This window comes from Ambystoma mexicanum, chromosome 5p (genome assembly GCF_040938575.1).
Source record: "Ambystoma mexicanum isolate Mex_15411 chromosome 5p, UKY_AmexF1_1, whole genome shotgun sequence".
NCBI lineage: Eukaryota > Metazoa > Chordata > Amphibia > Caudata > Ambystomatidae > Ambystoma > Ambystoma mexicanum.
In genome coordinates this window covers 635,107,373-635,126,396 of record NC_090930.1, presented here as the reverse complement: position 1 = coordinate 635,126,396, position 19,024 = coordinate 635,107,373, and positions in this window count along the sequence as shown.

Sequence of the window (19,024 nt, the reverse complement as noted above, 5' to 3'; positions counted from 1 at the left end):
TGCTGTTTTTGGTTGAAGGCGTATTATTGCTTGAAATGGGTGTGCTGTTTGAATTATGATGCTCTCATATAAATTAAGTTGTTGTAGTGGTTTTGGTACTGGGTATAATTCCAAATTATTTGTGATAGCACGTGAAGGAGTTTGGTTCTTGTCAAGTTTTGTAGTGCAGTAACTGCAAAGTATTAAGGGCTCAGTTATTTCGTATTTGTTTTCTGCTACAAGGTAGAGAGCTAATTCAAACCATTTAGAATCTTCATTGTCTTCTATTTTGTATGATAGGTCTACAGTTTTTGTGTTACTTTTATAAAAAGTTCTACGGCAACATACACATACATGGTTTGGTACTTCAGCTGATGTACTTTTAAATTTTAGTATTTCTTTTTTGTATGTGTTTAGCAAAAGGTTGCCATGTGTAGAATTGTTGCTTAATTGGTTTAAAGCTATTTCATTCTGTAAATGGCTTTCACTTCCAAAATATTTTTTTCTGGATATAGTGAATTTCTTCAAGTAGGTCTTTTGCTGTACCATGTAGAAGGATGTTATTTAACTTTGCTAGTGCTAAAGCAGGACTTTTAGCATAGTACAGTTTATAGACTAGATTTCTTATAGTTGAATGATGTGTTGATATCCTTTTGATATCATGGAAAGTGGTTTTACAAGTAGGTCCTGTAATGCAGGCCAATGAATGTCCTTGTAGTCCTGTGTACTTGCGCACTGGACAGGTATCCTATTTTGCAGTAATTTAATTTTGATTTTGTCTTTGCTTTTTACATATTTACTGAGGAATTGGCGTAAAGATTTGAAACATTGTTTGGGAATGTTACACATTGACATGCATGGCCATTTGTTCACTAGAAGTTCTGGTTCAGTTGAATGGAGGGGTAATTCTAAGTTTTCAAGGCATTTTTTTGTAAGGAGTACTTCTTGTTCGATTATGGTACTATTCACTTTTTCATCACCTCGACCACGGCTATGTATGGCAATTGTATTTGTTTGCTTTTGTTTGTACGCTTCTTCATTAAAATATGGTTCTGTGCTCGTAGTGTGATTCCATTCACCTCCGCAGATACTTAAGAAGTTCTTTCTGTTGACATTTTGCTTATTGTCTTTTTTGTAATTTAGTTATTAGTTTTGTCAGTGGTTTTATTTTGTTTAACAGTAAAATAAATAACTTTCTTTTCAGAAGAATTGTACTGTCCATCAACGCTTCTAAGATTAATTTCCTACGATAGGTTTTAAGCATTGAACTTGAGTTCTCTCCTGTTTTTATAAGATTTTGAAGGACTTTGTGACGGTACATTTTGGCTAAAATACTTTTCTTGGTATGCTTACTTTGCACTATATTAAAATTTGAAGAAGTAGCTTTATCTGTAGTGATAGCTGATTTTCTGTAAATTTTTTTTTGGTTTGTTTTACATTTTGATAGAGGAGGCAAAGTTTTTGTACTTGAAAATTCTTGTGTTTCACTAAACGACTGTATAGCTGTTTTGTTTCAACTTTTTTTTACAAATTCTGCTAGAGATGGATGCTTATGTTGGACATTTTTATTTTCATTTGCTCTACTTTTGCGTTGCTTTCTACGGACTTGACTTTTGGTAGGCATTCTTTAGGGTCTGTTGAAAAAAATAAAGAAGATATGGGTTGCGGTGTTCTGGAATGTATGTGTGCTGTGTGCATGAGTGTTTGAGTAAGATGATAAAGATGTATGTAATGGTGTGTGATTGTGCATTGGGAACTACAACTAGTAGGGATAGGTATTCTTGAATTTATGTGTTACTAAACTGGGGTTCAGATGACAAAAGAAAGTAAGCTGGTGGTGTGGAAAAGTACAAATAGTAAATCTAATGTATACAATTAAAACAGTTGTTTGTTCTATAATATGAAAATTGTAGCGGTTCAGTTGGGTAATTTGTGTGTCCAAAAATAGGAATTTGTGGGCCATTCTGGCTGTAAATCGCTGTTTAAGACATGGAGATTTTTGGACAAAATGGTACACAATCTCAATTTTTAGGAACCAAAATAGCTTGTATTAATGTTATAGTATGTTTGATTGATAATACAAATATTATGGTGATATTCTACTTACTTTTTTTCTTAAATTAACAGGTAACTTCTTAGTTCTTCTTTGTTCTTCGAATTTGGCTGCTTCTTTTCAGGAGACTGGTCTTCACTGTAATTGTAAAAGCTTCAAATTAGTAACTTTGTTTGTATATAGCACTGTTTTTAATTTAGATATTGATTTTTTTAATTGGAATCCTCAGTGCCTTCTTTAAAACCATTAAACTGATTTATTTACATAAGATACATTGCATCGGTTCCGTACATATGATATGTTCTTAATTAACACATTGTATTGAATGACTAACTGTAGCAAAAAATAATATCTTTACTATGTCTTGTGAAATTTATAATATACCAGTGAATACCACTATTTCTGTAAGTAAGCTGTTCTAGGTAATAGCACCTCAATGTCATGTCTAAATTAAAGTAATTAAGTAAATAAATAAATAAAAACAAAAAAATATGAAATTGTTTAAGTATTTTTTAAATATTTAAACATAGATTGTGCTTGCATGCAATTTTGTTTGAATATATGTAGTCTATATATTTCATTTAAAAAATGTTAGTTTAACATGATTTGAGTGTGTGTGTGTATAAAGAAAGTAAATAGTATAAAGGTTTATAAGTGATAGTTGATTTTAGGAAATTGAAAAAAATACAGTACATTCATTTTACAGATTACACAAGCTAAAAGTCTGTTTGAAAATGTGTTCATCTACTGTACAGAAAATATGCATGCCTGAAGTTTGTGTTCATGCATATTGATATGCATGGAGCTGCAAGTAGAAATCTTGGAGACTTGTACAGTATTTCTGGTAGATGGTGCTTTCCAATGATATGACACTTTTATTCAGAGAGATTCACAGTACATTTGCAGTGCTGATCTATGATGATGCAGTTAGATCTAGAGGTCTCGAATGTGATTGGTGCATGGTCATGTGATGTTTTAGCTATATCCAATGAGGGAATGGCAGAGAGAGTGAAATGGAAATGGTAGAAGGGCTGTTCATGTTACGATATGTCCGCGGACATGTCGGTAGTTCGCGGACATCGGGAGTTACATCCGGGGATTTTTGGGTTCAGAAGTCATGCAAATGAGAAGAAGCACTGAAAGGGATTGGTCAGTAAAGTTTAGTGGGTGTGTTGTGCCAGGAGAGAGTTTCTTAGATACTCTTTTTGCTGAGAGAACAAAAGATAGCTATGGCTGTGTGTTTCAGAAAACAGATTGTTTGGATTTTGGGAGATTCGTGGATACATTGGTTGAAGGTGCATGCAGAAAGCTGTGGAGTAGCTGTAGATCTTGTATTCCCACATGTGGAAGTACACTGGCATAGAGTACGTGGAATGAGGTGGTTGGACTTGCTACCTCTCTGTGCTACCTTGGAGACAGAGCAACATCCAGACATAATTGTAATTCATTGTGGAGGGAACAGTTTAGGACATGTGACTGGATTTTTTTTTTGCAATTTGCTATGAAAGAAGGACTTGGGAAAGTTATGGACATGTTTCCTAATTCTCAAGTGATATTTTCACAGATTGCGCAGAGACAAATGTGGCTTCGTTCTTCTTCATTTGGTCCACAAATAGAAAAAAGCAAGGCGCAATGTTAATAAGGCTGTTTGTGCCTTTCTAAGAGATTTTGGCATGTCCTCTTTTCACAATGAAAATATTATGTTTCGTAGTACATACATTTTTCGCAGAGATGGAGTCCATCTTACTTATGCTGGCAATCAGATTTTTCTGAGAAATGTACAAAATGCATTGCAACCTTTTTTGGAATTACAACAACCATTTTGAAGTAGGTGTTAAGCATTTCTAATTTTTGACTTACAAACACCACCCAAAGGCTCTTTTCAGAGCCACCACTTCTTCCCAGAGAAAATTGCAATGTTTGTGATGGGGTAGCAACCCAATTCTTTAAATGTTCGTGAACTGTCCGCGGACTTCTAAAAAATACAAAGGGTCCTGCTTCATTTATTCTCACTTCTATTTTTTAACTGTGAAAGGTGGCTCTGAAAAGAGCCTTATTTTTTTTTTATTTTTGATATTTTGTGTTTCTTTTGGTTTTTTATACACAACACACTAGGAGAGGAGGAGAAAGGAAGGTACAAGGGGGGACACTAACCAAAGGGATAGGAAAGGGCGAGCTGAGAGAGGAAGATGTACAGTGGGTTTTATCTGGGTAGTGAGCAGATCTTCTCGTGCTCTGAGACGATAGTCTCAAAAGCACTACGAAGTCGCTCCCCCCTGCAGAGTACTGTGTCACAGTACATACATACAACTGTGACCCTCGAAAGGTAAGGGTCATCAGCATTCTGTATGGCCTGTGAGACAGCTTGAGGAAGACGCTGTCCCACAGAGGTGGTCCTTGTGGTGACAGGATCAGAAACAGAGGATGAAGTAGAGGAAATCAACCTGCTACGTTCTTCGCGAGGTACAACCCTGCGAATAGCCCCAGAGTGAAATTACCTCAGGTGTCGCTTCATAGTAGTGGTCCTAAAGCTGTACTTACCGTGCTTCCCGCGACTGAGTATCATTTTGCACTCATTGCAGGTAACACGGTTCGCACGAGCCTTAAGAACATTACCATGAATGGTAAATAACCGCCTCACCCAAGACTCACGCCTAGTGCGGGTAGTAGGGTTTTCCTCTACCTCATTCTCATCATCCTCTTCTTCCTCCTCCGCATCCTCACTCCTGCTCCCCTCTTCAGGCCCTTGGGGAGGTGGTGGTGGTGGAGGGGGTGGGGGTGGTGCTGAAGCAGGTGCAGCACCAGGTGGCAGTTCTGCAGCCAGGGATGCCATCTCAATGGTGTAATCAGCAAGTTGCTGGAGAAATAGCTGTGCTCTGAAGAATAGCCAGAAACACAATGAGAATAAGCTCTAGGGCGTGGTATTTTATAGGGGTGCTTGTGCGCGGTTCGCAGATATGCGCGCTGTCCGCGGACAGATCGAACACAAAAAAAAGGTTGAAAAGTTTCAAAAGGTCTGATTACTATGTGGGACTTGTGCCATGGTGAGATTTTATTGAAAAATATTATGGATTAATTGAAAATGTACTTTTAATTTGTTCGGGGACCCGAAAAGTGTCCGCATTCAGAACACGCGATCAGCGTGGGCGCGGTCATATGATCTGTTTGCGAACAAGTCCGCGAAGGAAGCGCATGTCTGCAGGACACCAAATGCACGGAGATTGGCTAGCGCATGCGCGTTGATGTTCTACGGACACTGTTTGGGTCCTGAACTAATTAAAATTGCGTCACACGTGAAACGAACATTTCAGGATACTTCGTGTGTTCTTAGAACAGTTTAAATTTGCTAGCGAACAGTAAGGACAGATATACTGTTCTTCAGGACACGTTCAATTTCATTTATGTACAAACATTTCAGGACACCAATTGTTTTCTTAGAACATTTTCAAGTTGCTAGTGAACAGTACGGGAGGGTATAGTGTTCTTGAAGACACCTCCATTTTCGTTTAATTACGAACAATTCAGGACACCGCGTGTGTTCTTAGTACAGTTTGAACTTGCTAGCGAACACTACGGACAGATAGTTTTCTTTAGGACACTTTAATTATTTTTTTTTTTACGAACATTTCAGGACACCGCGTGTGTTCTTAGAATAGTTTCATCTTGCTAGCGAACAGTACAAACAGGTATAGTGTTCTTCAGGACACCTCCATTTTTGTTTATTTACGAACATTTCAGAACACCTGCACTGTCCGCGGACACCTACATTGTTTTTAAAAAAAAAAATGAAACTATTTACAACACATATAAAAATTAAACTTTATATAACATATATTAACAATTTATGACAGAGAAGGTGAGGCAGAAACAGAAACAAAAACAGGAGAATTAGGGGTTTCATCATGATTGTTATTAGGTGAAGAAGGGATGGAAGTCTCATCAAAACGTTTTGGGTTATGGGGAGGGTTTAGGGATAATTGACTGGGTTATGGTGAGGAGGGACAAATACATGTGGGGCAATGGTACGAGGTTTTTGGTTTAAAATGATCTTCCACAAACGTTTTCAAATTATTAAAATTAGTCAACAATAAATCCATTTTTTCTTCTATACTGTGAAAAGTGTTATCCATAACAGGTTTTTCTGAAGTATTTTCTATTTTGGTATGCTCTGTACAAAAAAATTATATATATATGTTAAATGTATACAAAATAGTAATAATTAAATGGTTTATATTCTAAAGTGTTTACCATTAGTTTCACTATCTTGTGACAATTCTTCATGTGGAAATGTTCCTCTAGCCATTCCAGAGTACTAGACATTTCTGTGAGAGAAAAAAAAAAAGATAATATATTTTTTTTTATCTAATACAGAAAGTTTATAAATATATGAATAAAATTAAGTACACTTACTATTTCAGGTAAAATATGTCCTATGTACTCAGTGGGTCTGCTCTTGTTCTCAGTTCTGTTGTGTTTGTGAGGTAATTATGTTGGAAGCCAATTTATTTTCTTGTGGTATATTCCATTTTAGAACATAATGCATTTAAATGAATGGTTAGTGTGTTGTATATATGGGTTACATTTCTTATGTATTAGTACATATACAGGGTAATTCATAGAATTTCGCAGAAAAGTGTCGCAAGCGGCTGGCGCAGAGTGTCCGCGTGCGATTGACTGCGCCAGGTGCGTGCGCCAAAACCGATTTCCGCGTACAGCTAATTCATGGATTTCAGGCTCCCAAACCAGCCGTGGCGCAGAGTATCGCAGCGACCCTGCAGCAGCCCCAGTGATGCCCCCAAGAACGCCCTCGCGCAAGGAAAAGGCATCAAAATCGCTAAATCATCGCAAAGGGCTGCGCCAACCCTGGACCAGTTTACAGGGCTGCCAAACAAGGAACGCAAAGCGGGTAATGTTCATATCAGGGGTACGCAGGAAGTATTACACGCGATTAGCCAGGGTACGTGTATTACAGGGGTATGCAGGAATTATCACACGCGATTTGGCTGGGTACGTGTATGACAGGGGTATGCGTGAAGTTTTACACGTAATTGGCCAGGGTACGTGTATTACAGGGGTACGCGGGAATTGTCACAAGCGATTTGGCTGGGTACGTGTATTACAGGGGTGCGCGGGAATAATCACACGCGATTTGGCTGGGTACGTGTATTGCAGGGGTGCGCGGGAATTATCACACGCGATTTGGCTGAGACGTGTATTACAGGGGTGCGCGGGAATAATCACACGCGATTAGGCTGGGTGGGTCCTCACAGGTGTTTCTTGTACACCCTCCACGGCCCCTGCAGGCAGCCCACAAAACAGGGGACTACCCTGCACACCTGCTCATGTCTCCCACCCCCCGCCCCCCCAGCACTGTGGGGCAGCCTCCACCAGGCCCCCACCCGTATCTACCACCCCCCCACCCCCCAGCATCCAGGGGCACCCTCCGCCAGGCCCCCACTCATGTCTCCCACCACCCCACCCCCCCAGCAGTGTGGGGAACCCTCCACCAGGCTCCCACCCATGTCTACCACCACCCCCACCCCCCAGCCACCATGGGCAGCCCCCGACAGGTCCCCACTCATGTCTCCCACCACCCCCACCCCCCCAGCAGTGTGGGGCACCCTCCACCAGGCCCCCACTCATGTCTGCCACCCACCCCCACCCCCCAGCAGTGCAGGGGCACCCTCCACCAGGCTCCCACCCGTGTCTACCACCCCCCCACCCCCCAGCCACCATGGACAGCCCCCGCCAGGCCCCCACTCATGTCTCCCACCACCCCCACCCCCCAGCGTCCAGGGGCAGCCCCCGCCAGGTCCCCACCCATGTCTCCCACCACCCCCACCCCCCACCCACCATGGGCAGCCTCCGCAAGGCCCCCACTCATGTCTCCCACCCACCCCCACCCCCCAGTACTGTGGGGCGGCCTCCACCAGGCCCCCACTCATGTCTCCCACCCACCCCCACCCCCCAGCAGTGCAGGGGCACCCTCTGCCAGGCCCCCACTCATGTCTCCCACCCACCCCCACCCCCGCAGCAGTGTGGGGCACCCTCCACCAGGCTCCCACCCATGTCTACCACCACCCCCACCCCCCAGCACTGTGGGGCACCCTCCACCAGGCCCCCACCCATGTCTCCCACCACCCCCACCCCCCAGCCACCATGGGCAGCCTCTGCCAGGCCCCCACGCATGTCTCACACCACCCCCACCCCGCCAGCAGTGTGGGGCACCCTCCACCAGGCCCCCACCCATGTCTCCCACCACGTCCACCCCCCACCCACCATGGGCAGCCTCCGCCAGGCCCCCACTCATGTCTCCCACCCACCCCCACACCCCAGCACTGTGGGGCAGCCTCCACCAGGCCCCCACTCATGTCTCCCACCACCCCCACCCCCCACCCACCATGGGCAGCCTCCGCCAGGCCCCCACTCATGTCTCCCACCACCCCCACCCCCCCAGCAGTGTGGGGCACCCTCCACCAGGCCCCCACTCATGTCTCCCACCACCCCCACCCCCCAGCAGTACAGCGGCACCCCCACCAGGCCCCCACTCATGTCTCCCACCCACCCCAACCCCCCAGCAGTGCAGGGGCACCCTCCACCAGGCTCCAACCCGTATCTACCACCCCCCACCCCCCAGCATCCAGGGGCACCCTCCGCCAGGCCCCCACTCATGTCTCCCACCACCCCCACCCCCCCAGCAGTGTGGGGCACCCTCCACCAGGCCCCCACTCATGTCTCCCACCCACCCCCACCCCCCCAGCAGTGTGGGGCACCCTTCACCAGGCTCCCACCCATGTCTACCACCACCCCCACCCCCCAGCCACCATGGGCAGCCCCCGCCAGGCCCCCACTCATGTCTCCCACCACCCCCACCCCCCCAGCAGTGTGGGGCACCCTCCACCAAGCCCCCACTCATGTCTCCCACCCACCCCCACCCCCCAGCAGTGCAGGGGCACCCTCCACCAGGCTCCCACCCGTGTCTACCACCCCCCCACCCCCCAGCCACCATGGACAGCCCCCGCCAGGCCCCCACTCATGTCTCCCACCACCCCCACCCCCCAGCATCCTGGGGCAGCCTCCGCCAGGCCCCCACTCATGTCTCCCACCACCCGCCCTCCCTCAGCAGTGTGGGGCACCCTCCACCAGGTCCCCACCCATGTCTCCCACCACCCCCACCCCCCACCCACCATGGGCAGCCTCCGCCAGGCCCCCACTCATGTCTCCCACCCACCCCCACCCCCCAGTACTGTGGGGCGGCCTCCACCAGGCCCCCACTCATGTCTCCCACCCACCCCCACCCCCCAGCAGTGCAGGGGCACCCTCCGCCAGGCCCCCACTCATGTCTCCCACCCACCCCCACCCCCGCAGCAGTGTGGGGCACCCTCCACCAGGCTCCCACCCATGTCTACCACCACCCCCACCCCCCAGCACTGTGGGGCACCCTCCACCAGGCCCCCACCCATGTCTCCCACCACTCCCACCCCCCAGCCACCATGGGCAGCCTCTGCCAGGCCCCCACTCATGTCTCCCACCACCCCCGCCCCGCCAGCAGTGTGGGGCACCCTCCACCAGGCCCTCACCCATGTCTACCACCACCCCCACCCCCCACCCACCATGGGCAGCCTCCGCCAGGCCCCCACTCATGTCTCCCACCCAGCCCCACCCCCCAGCACTGTGGGGCAGCCTCCACCAGGCCCCCACTCATGTCTCCCACCACCCCCACCCCCCACCCGCCATGGGCAGCCTCCGCCAGGCCCCCACTCATGTCTCCCACCACCCCCACCCCCCCAGCAGTGTGGGGCACCCTCCACCAGGCCCCCACTCATGTCTCCCACCACCCCCACCCCCGAGCAGTACAGGGGCACCCTCCACCAGGCCCCCACCCATGTCTCCCACCACCCCCACCCCCCAGCAGTGCAGGGGCACCCTCCACCAGGCCCCCACCCATGTCTCCCACCACCCCCACCCCCCAGCAGTGCAGGGGCACTCTCCGCCAGGCCCCCACTCATGTCCCCCTGCCCACAGGCCCTGACAATCCTCAAGCATGTGCCTCATGGCCAGCCACCACAGCCCAAAGACACAACCAAGTATTACATGTGCCCATGATACTACTCCAATGGAAACAATGTAAATCAACACATGTGTCTCACACACACACAATGGTTGCAAGTGAACCTGAAAACCCATATCATGACATGCATGAAAACAATGAGATGAAACCACACATTGAAGAATGAAAAAATCCAAATAATGTATTAAAAACAACAGCAATGGCAATCAAAATTAACCAAAATACACAAGTAAAAAAATAACAAAATTAAGCTGGCTGTCCATTTTCAAATTAAAATGAATAAATGATAATCCAAAAAAATATCTTCCAAAGTTCAAGTCCATGAAAAGGAAATGAAGGGAAAAAAGAAATAGAAAACCATTGCTCCATGGGAAAAAATATTCATAGTAAATATTCATAGTAAAAAAAATATCCAAATCCAAAGTCCAACTATGTACAAAGTATTCAGGGTCCATCATCCCAAGAGAAGAAATGAAACCTACCAAAAAACCTATCTAAAATGGAACTATATACAAAAGGTGGAGCAGTGTCCGTCGACTCCAAAAAAAAATAAACTATAAAGGAAAACTATCACTAAATAACTATATACAATGGCTGCGGGCCAGTCCAGCGGCTCACTTAGTGGTGTTCCGGGCCAGGGCATCATCGAACTCCTCGTCTATGTCCCGGAGGCGGTCCTGTTCCATGGCCCGAGGGTCCGCAGGGACGCCGACATGTTCACCTCCAACTCCCTGCAGATTGCCTCGAGGGACTCGGCCCGCCTTAGGGCCCTCCGCATGGAGTTCTCCGCCCTGACCATCGTGAGCCGCGTCTCTTCCGTCCGCCGCCGCTCTGCATCTGTGGCGTGGCCCAACCGCTGCCACACGGAAGACACTTCCCGTCCAGGGTCCTCCTGCCCTCCGGCCGATGCCTGCCCCTCCGATGTTGAAGGCCCCGAGCTATCGTGGCTCCCACCTACAGCCTCCTGCTGCTGCAGCTGCTGCTGTCCATGTGCCCTGTCCGATGGTGCCTGCACATCCTCCTCCAGCTGGGGTGCAGTCGTTGATGTGGCCACCCCTGCTGGACGTCCGACTCCCGACTGTGGCAGGGATCTGTTGTCCACCAGCCTGGCCGCACGGTCGGAGGCAGCTCCACAGGGCACCCAGGTGACACATGGGTGGGAAGAAGGCATGGAGGATGACTGGGGCATAGGGGGTTCTGTGGAGAAGGGGGTCGGAACAAGTTCCAGGAAACGGAGGAATCCAGCCCTGGTGAGCTGTCCCAGTGGGTCAACACGGTCAATGAGCCCTGCGAGAAGACGTGCAGACTCATCATGAAAAGACTGCAGGTCAGCTCGCATGGCCCGTTGACGCAACGCCACCACACACTGGACAGGCTCAACCTGGTGCAGGATAGCCACATCCGCAGGGAGAGGAAGGCCAGGTGTTGTAAGCCAATCCTCTCCCTGAGAACGGGTCTGGAGGTAGGCATCCCCGCTGGTGCAAGATGATGCAGTGACAGGAGCAGGGACAGGATTGCACACAGGCACCTCCGCAGCGGCCTATGCTGCCTCCTGTCCCTGATCCTGCACTGCACCACTAGCACCAGTGGAATCCCCACCTCCAGACCCCACCACTGTCGCTTGCACGGCCTCCTCCTCCACCAAACCCCCCACCAACCTGGATGACTCCGTGCCATCTTCCTCTGTTGGGCCCTGTGGGGTCCCAGCTGCCCCTTCTGCTGCCGAGGAGTCCAACTCGAACCTCCGCCTCTTGGACTCCCCTCGGCAGCTGCGGCCTGGGACGCGGCACCGGACTCCTCACTCCCCGACGGGATCACAACCTGGGAGGGGATCCGGGCCTTGCGTCTCCTGCTGGTGCTGCGACCCCTGCCGCTGTGCTCCACAGCACCTTCTCCGCCCTCTTCATCAGTTGACGCTGCAGACAGGGAGAAAGAAAACACAGGCATCAGGGCTCTGTAAAATGGACTCATACACACATGACAGTTATACATGAGTGGCATTGGTAAACCTCAGACATGGCATCACAATCCCCAACACACATGTCATTTCAACTTGCACACATGAGCCATACCACAGCCATATTGCAACAGCCAGCACCATCCATTCACATACAACAGCATGAGCAGCCAAAGGTCATCCACACATCACATGCAACATAGAGAGTTCACTACACATGCACACACAACACCAAACATGCATGCATGTGTACACCTCCGCCAACTGTCGCAGTGTTTTGATCGACATCCATGTCACACCTGACAATCATTCCTCCACATCCTGTGCCATGCAAGCCCACACACACAAGCACCATCCATGTGTCACACATGAGACCCCTAGCATGTGTCACCCTCACGGCCCTGTACACCCCCCCTACTTGGCCACATAAAAATACATGTTCAACCTGCACACTCCTGGCACACCACCACACGCACAGCTTACAATCAGTATGCATGTACACTTACCGCTCGACTCCAGACGGGTCTGCTTCTCAAGGACCAGGATGTGGAGCGCTGGGTATGCGTTCCAGGACCCTCATCTGATCTTCCGACAAGTGGCCCCGGCGCCCCCTAGCATCCGCTGCCTTCAGGAGGTGCCAGGCCTTGTTGAGTGTCCTGGACCTGAAGTCCTCCCAGCGCTTCCTGACACGTTCGTAGTCGCGGACTGCCACCTCCTCCGCGTTGATGGCAGTCACGATGTCCATCCAGATCCGAGTCCGTCCTTCCTTGTCGGCGCGCAACCTTCCGAAGAGGGCATCATACTGCCCCAGGACATGCTCCACCAGGACACCAACTTCGGTGGCGGTGAAGCTGGTGCCCCTCTGCCTCCTTGGCCGGGGGTTGCCACTGGTGCCAGATGTTGCAGTGCCCGACATGGCAACCCCAAAGGCAGGAGTGGGTGGGCAACTAGGTCCTGGGGCTGGGCTGTGGGGCGATGGAAAAGCAGTCGGGAGTCTTCGGTTCCAGCAGGGGTGGTCAGAGCAACAGCACCCCTGGCTGATGTGCCGGCAGCAAATGGCAGGGCACGTGGGCAGCAGGCAGTCAGGCAGCAGCAGATGGCATGTGGGAGCGTGCTCAGGGCTCTGGGGGGCAGTAATTTGGCCTTCTGGGCAGGAGCGTGGTCTTCCGTGTGTGAACGCGTGGCCAGCTTGATACGGAGTGATTTTGCACGTGAAAATCCAACACGTCTGCATGTAATTCGAGGAAAGGCCCTTAGCGCGTAAACACGTCAGCACACTGTACATTCATTGGCCCAAAGGCCACCAGCGTATGCGCGTCTATGAAGTCATGTGCACGTTGAATAGGGCACACGTTGGAAATGTTGCGTGTTAAAAAAATGAAAGACACGTCCGAGTGTCAAAGCGTGTAATTGGTGGAAATGGCCTTAGCGCGTACATGCGGAAGTGACAAAGCGTGTAATTGGTGGAAATGGCCCTACACGCAGAAGTGACAAAGCGTGTAATTGGTGGAAATGGCCCTACACGCAGAAGTGACAAAGCGTGTAATTGGTGCAAATGGCCTTAGCGCGTACACGCGGAAGTGACAAAGCGTGTAATTGGTGGAAATGGCCCTACACGCAGAAGTGACAAAGCGTGTAATTGGTGGAAATGGCCCTAGCGCGTACACGCCGCGTAAGTGATGCTGGACGTGTGGGCCTGCATAAAAGGTACGTGTAGAACACCATTTCCTTGTTCGTGCTTTTCGTGGAGAGCGAGTGGGTGAATTCTGTACTTCTTGTCGTTTCACACGCGATTTACTTCACGGCGTTTCAAGTTCGTACTCCCTGTTACCTCTGATAGCTTTTTCTCTTTTTTCTCTTTTTCTGGTTTTCCTGGGCCTGTTCCCTCAAACAGTGTTCCCTTCTACTGTTGTCCTGTCTCCTCAGACAGGACAGGCGGGGGTGTTGCCAACCAAACGCGCTTCTTTTTCACGCTCTTTTTCCTAGCAGACGGTGAGTCACGCACGTATCTAACATCTGTGCTTGCCCCGTGTGTAGCCTACCCCTTCAGAGGTCATTCTAGGCTGCGTGTGACACGCATACGTTCATTCTTGTGTTACTGGGTGCCACAGCGTAGTGCAGGGTTTTTTTTCCGCACACGTGGTCTAGGAGGGGTTGCGTGCACGTCATCTCCCTTTTTTGGGCTTCCTGTGCGTTGCATGACCCGTCATCTTTCCCCAGGGGTCACATTCAGCCTTGCTAGAGCACTAGGGTACAATTACCATCTGGTACCCAACCCCTTTGACCCCCAATTGCCCAGGACAATAGTTTACAGCCACTCCCATACGAACATTAACATCAGTGCCATGGTTGGGAGGCGAGGATTCCGTAAGGGTGGCAAAGGTGGACGAGCCGCAAGTGGTGGCCGTGGTTGATAAGGTAGGGGACGTGGTCGTTACTTGCAGGGTGAGCCTGTCCCCCCATGTGTGGAGGACCAGTCAAGGGCACCCATAATCCCCCCCCCGACACCATTACACTTGAGCCAATGCCTGCACCAACTCCCATGCTGAGTGTGCAATCCCACACTCCTGATACAGAGTCCACCAGGGCTCCTGCCCCTAGTGTCCAGAGTGGCGCAGGACACTCAGGATCACCACCACCTTCCAAGCAGAAGAGGAAGAGTGCTCGTCCGGCACAGGCTGATGCCCCAGACACGGCTACACAGTCCGGCCTGTCGAGGAAGCCCAGCTTCACGGATGCCGAACTGAATGCACTTGTCGAGTATGTGTCCGCACATGATAACCAGATGGTCATTGTTGCAGGATCCAAGACCACACCTGCACAACGCCAGGCACACTGGCAGACCGTTGCGGACATCGTAAGTGCCCTTGGAATCGTGAGGCGCACAGCCAATGATTGCTATAAGCGCTGGAATGACCTAAAGCGCAGGGCAAAGAATAAGCTGGCCTCAAGTCATGCCGCAACTCTAGTGACTGGAGGTGGGTCTCCAGTAGAAGACATGGAACTCACTCCACATGAGTCAGTCGCTGGGACCTACGTCACGGAGGAACAGATCCAAGGCGTGGGAGATCTGCCGGATTATGAGGCATTGTCTGGTGAGTGCACATGCATGTGTGTGTCATCCATGTGCATGGTGTGTGTGTGAGGGCTTCTGTTTGTGTGCCAGGTGAGGGTGTGTGCGTCTGAGTCGTTTGGGTCACCCATGTGCTTCATGCAATACATTCTGCTCAGCAACATTTGGCCATAGCAGTATCCCTTCTGCCAACAGTAGACATCTAGGCCAACACCACGCCAGTTGCCCTTGAAGTGTCACCTTGCCACAACATTGTTGCTTATTTTTCTCTGTTCATTCAGGCAGATTGTTTGCATTCCACCACTTTTACTAGGCATTTCTCAGTCCTGTAGTCACAGTTCTGACATGGCTATGGTAAAGTGGAGTGACTTTCTTACCTGGATATCATTTGTTCACACATGTCCCTGTGCAATCGGACCATTTTGGACTGGCAGCTCCAGGTGAAAAATCAGACCTGTTTGAATTAGAAAAGCTATTACATGCGGGAACTGGACTGAATGAATAAGTGCTGCCCTCCTCTCCATCTTCACTCAATAGCAATGGTACATGCCATCTGTGTGATGGCATGTGTATTTCACCTGGCAATCACAGGCCAATGTGTGATGCCACTGCCAGGCAGCATGCAGAAAATGTGTTCATCTTCCATCTTGGTGTCATCAGTGTGTGCCATTTGCCTGCCCTTCATACGCAGTGAGGGTGCATGCATGGGAGGGTTTTAGTCATGTGGGACATGTGTCAATCAAGTACTGGTTCTCTTGCTTCTCAGCCCTCATTGTGTGCTATGGTGCTAATGCCTGTTTCCATTTGTTTTCTTTTATGTCTTTGCAGGGGAAGACGCACCTGATACTGCTGGGGTTGTGGAGATGGTGCAGACCCAGGAGGGGTCCGAGAGCCGACTGACCACCAGTGAGGGACGTGGTGTGGTGGTGGGTGAGAACCCACAACTGCTGCAGATCGTGCTCTCAAGGGGTGTCTCTGGCTGCACCTCCCCCGAGCTGTACTCAGGTGTTGATTCGGATGATGAGACCTACGTGCCGTCGCAGGTGAGTGTTCCTGGGAGGGATTCTGTTCTGTCCCACCCACCTGCACCAGGGTCAGAACCCTCAATGGGGATGTCAATGTTGGCAGCTACGCCTTTGGTGGTTACGGATGCAGGGTCACACTCCGCGACATCTGATCCTGTTCCTGGGCCAGCAGATCAGAGGGGGAATGCAGTCCTGCAGCCTCAGGCAGTGCCGGCACAGCAAGGCGCAGTTCGCCTTGCCCCAGACAGGCGTGGTGCCCGCCGACGTGGTGGCCGTACGCCACCTGGCAATACCGCATGGGAGCAATCCATTTACGGTATGGCAATCCAACAGGCAGCATCATCAGAGATGATGGCTCAGGCCATGGATAGGGTGGCCACTTCCATTGTCCCCACCGAAAGGCTGATGGAGCGACTACAGCAGGCAACCGACTCCATCTGCCAGTCACACAGGGAGGACATGTTGGCATCCAACAGGGACAGGCGGGCGGCACTGGCGACTCTGCAGGAAGCCATCTCCATAGAGTCCCAGGGCCACAGGGAAGCCCTGAGGCACAAGCTCCTTCACCTCAGGACGACTCTTGTTGAGCTTGAGGCTTCAACAAACCGAAGGACAGAACAGCAGCTGGAGCTTCTCACCCGTACGCTCTCAGCTGAGATGTAGGCAACTAGGGCCGAGGTCTGGGCATCCCGTGAGTTGTTGCATGGGGACCTCCGCACACTCATCCTCCAGAACGAGACCTACCACACCCGCATTCTTGCAGCCATGGAGGAACAGACTAGGGCCTTGCGTGGGCTGCCTCCCATAGTGCAACCACCTCCGGATGCAGCTGCACAGGGTGATAATAGTGACAGAAGTGATACTCCCACAATAGGGTAGCCGTGTGGGCCATGAGCCCATGGAGGTGTTTTTTTTCCCAAGATCCACACAGGTGGGTTTTGGTGTGCACCCTGTCCTTGGACCTCCTGGGTGGCCTCCCCAACCCCCCCGTGCCCATTAATGGCCATTTTTGATTTTTTTTTTCTTTTTCTTTATTTTTTTTTTTGGGACAATGTGTTGCCTTCCGTGGCTCCTGTGGGCATACGCTGCATTGTGGCTGGGCACATGCAGGCTTGTCATGTATTTGGTTCAGATGCTTGGGTTTTTGTCACACACACCCCTCCTGCTTCCCGTTTCCATGGGCTTGCAAAGGGTGTGCCCAAGTGACATTGACGTACATGGTGACATTGGACTCCCACTACATGTGTGGGTAGTCTAGTCAATACTGTGTATACATTCCTAGTGCATATTGCTGTTGTGTTGTACACTGCATGTTGCATTGATGTGTAACTCATCATCCGTGTCTACCTCCTAATTTGCAGGTCCTTTCCTCATGTCTACACAAGGCCCTCTACTTTGGAGATGGGGTCCATGTTGGCAGCAGTGCACCTACAACTCTACATGGCGGCAACACTTTACAGTTGGAAGTGGTGGGAGTGCAGGCATTTCCAGGTGGTGAGACTACTAATTCCTTACATTCGTAATGTCATGTTAATGGTAGTTTTGAGGGTCAGTGGCTGATAAGTGTTATTGCTAAATACCTGCTCAAGTGTGTTGTTGGTCCTGCATTACTGTGAGCATTTCAGGTGCTGCGAGTTTCAATTAGGGACACTGTACATTTTGACACTTGTGTCATGTTGTGGGGATTACTTTGTTTACCTGCACATAGCATGACATGGCACGGTGTGTCGTGTGGCGGTGCTGGGGATGGGTTGGGTGACATGGCACTGTCCTCATGTTGCATTTTGCAAGTGGGTATTCATTTTAGCTGCTTGAATGTGTTTTTTCACAAAACTGCATTGGTGGTGTCTGTGTAGGTAGGGATGCACACATTGTAACACTTCCAGGTGAACAATCTCAGGCTGATATGGTTTTGACGGTTGATTCTCCAGACATTCAGGATCAGTGTCAGGTTGAGTCATCATTGATTGTCAGATGGTATGTGCCAGGGCAGTGTGCACTCCACAGGGGTGTGATTTCTAGGTGAAGTAATTAGCCACTAGCGGTGTACGGGCTGCCTCCCCCGTGCCCTTTCCCCTCCCATGCGCAGCAGCCGTGCATGTGGTTGGGGATGTGGGGTCACCACCATGTCCACGGCCAGGCCAAGGCGTGTTGCAACGTTGTGCAGGACACATGCTGCCACTATGATCCTGCACACTACTGGGGGAGCGTATAACAGCTGCCCGCCAGAACGGTCAAGGCAGCGAAAGCGTGACTTAAGCACTCCGAATGTGCGCTCCACTATGCCCCTGGTTGCAATGTGGGCTGTGTTATATCTTACCTTGGGTGGCGTGGTGAGGTTCCGAATTGGCATCATCATGTGGGGGCTGAGAGGGTAGGCACTGTCCCCTGTGGAGGTGGTGATTGGTATCATTGGTGGGGTTGTGACCTTGCTCAGTATCTGACATGCATGCATGTGCAGTGGCATTCATACTCACCAATCAGCCATGTATCGCCATGCCGCCCAGCTTCTAGGTCCCGGCTTAGGGTGGACATTCGGTAAATGAAGCTGTCGTGGGTGGACCCGGGATAGTTGGCATATACTGAGGTGATGATTCCCTTGGCATTACATACTACCTGGATGTTGATGGAATGCCAGTGCTTGCGGTTCCTATAGATGTGCTCAGATGCCCTGGGGGGACGTAGAGCCACATGGGTGCAGTCGATGGCACCTAGCACTTTGGGGAATTGTGCCACACCGTAAAAATCCAGGGCGGCAGCATGCCTTTCTGCAGGTGTTCTGGGCAGGTATATGTGCCTGCGGACTGATGGGCGTGCAGTGATGATGTTCAAGACCTGGTGTAGGCAGCGTGATGTGTGGCCTGTG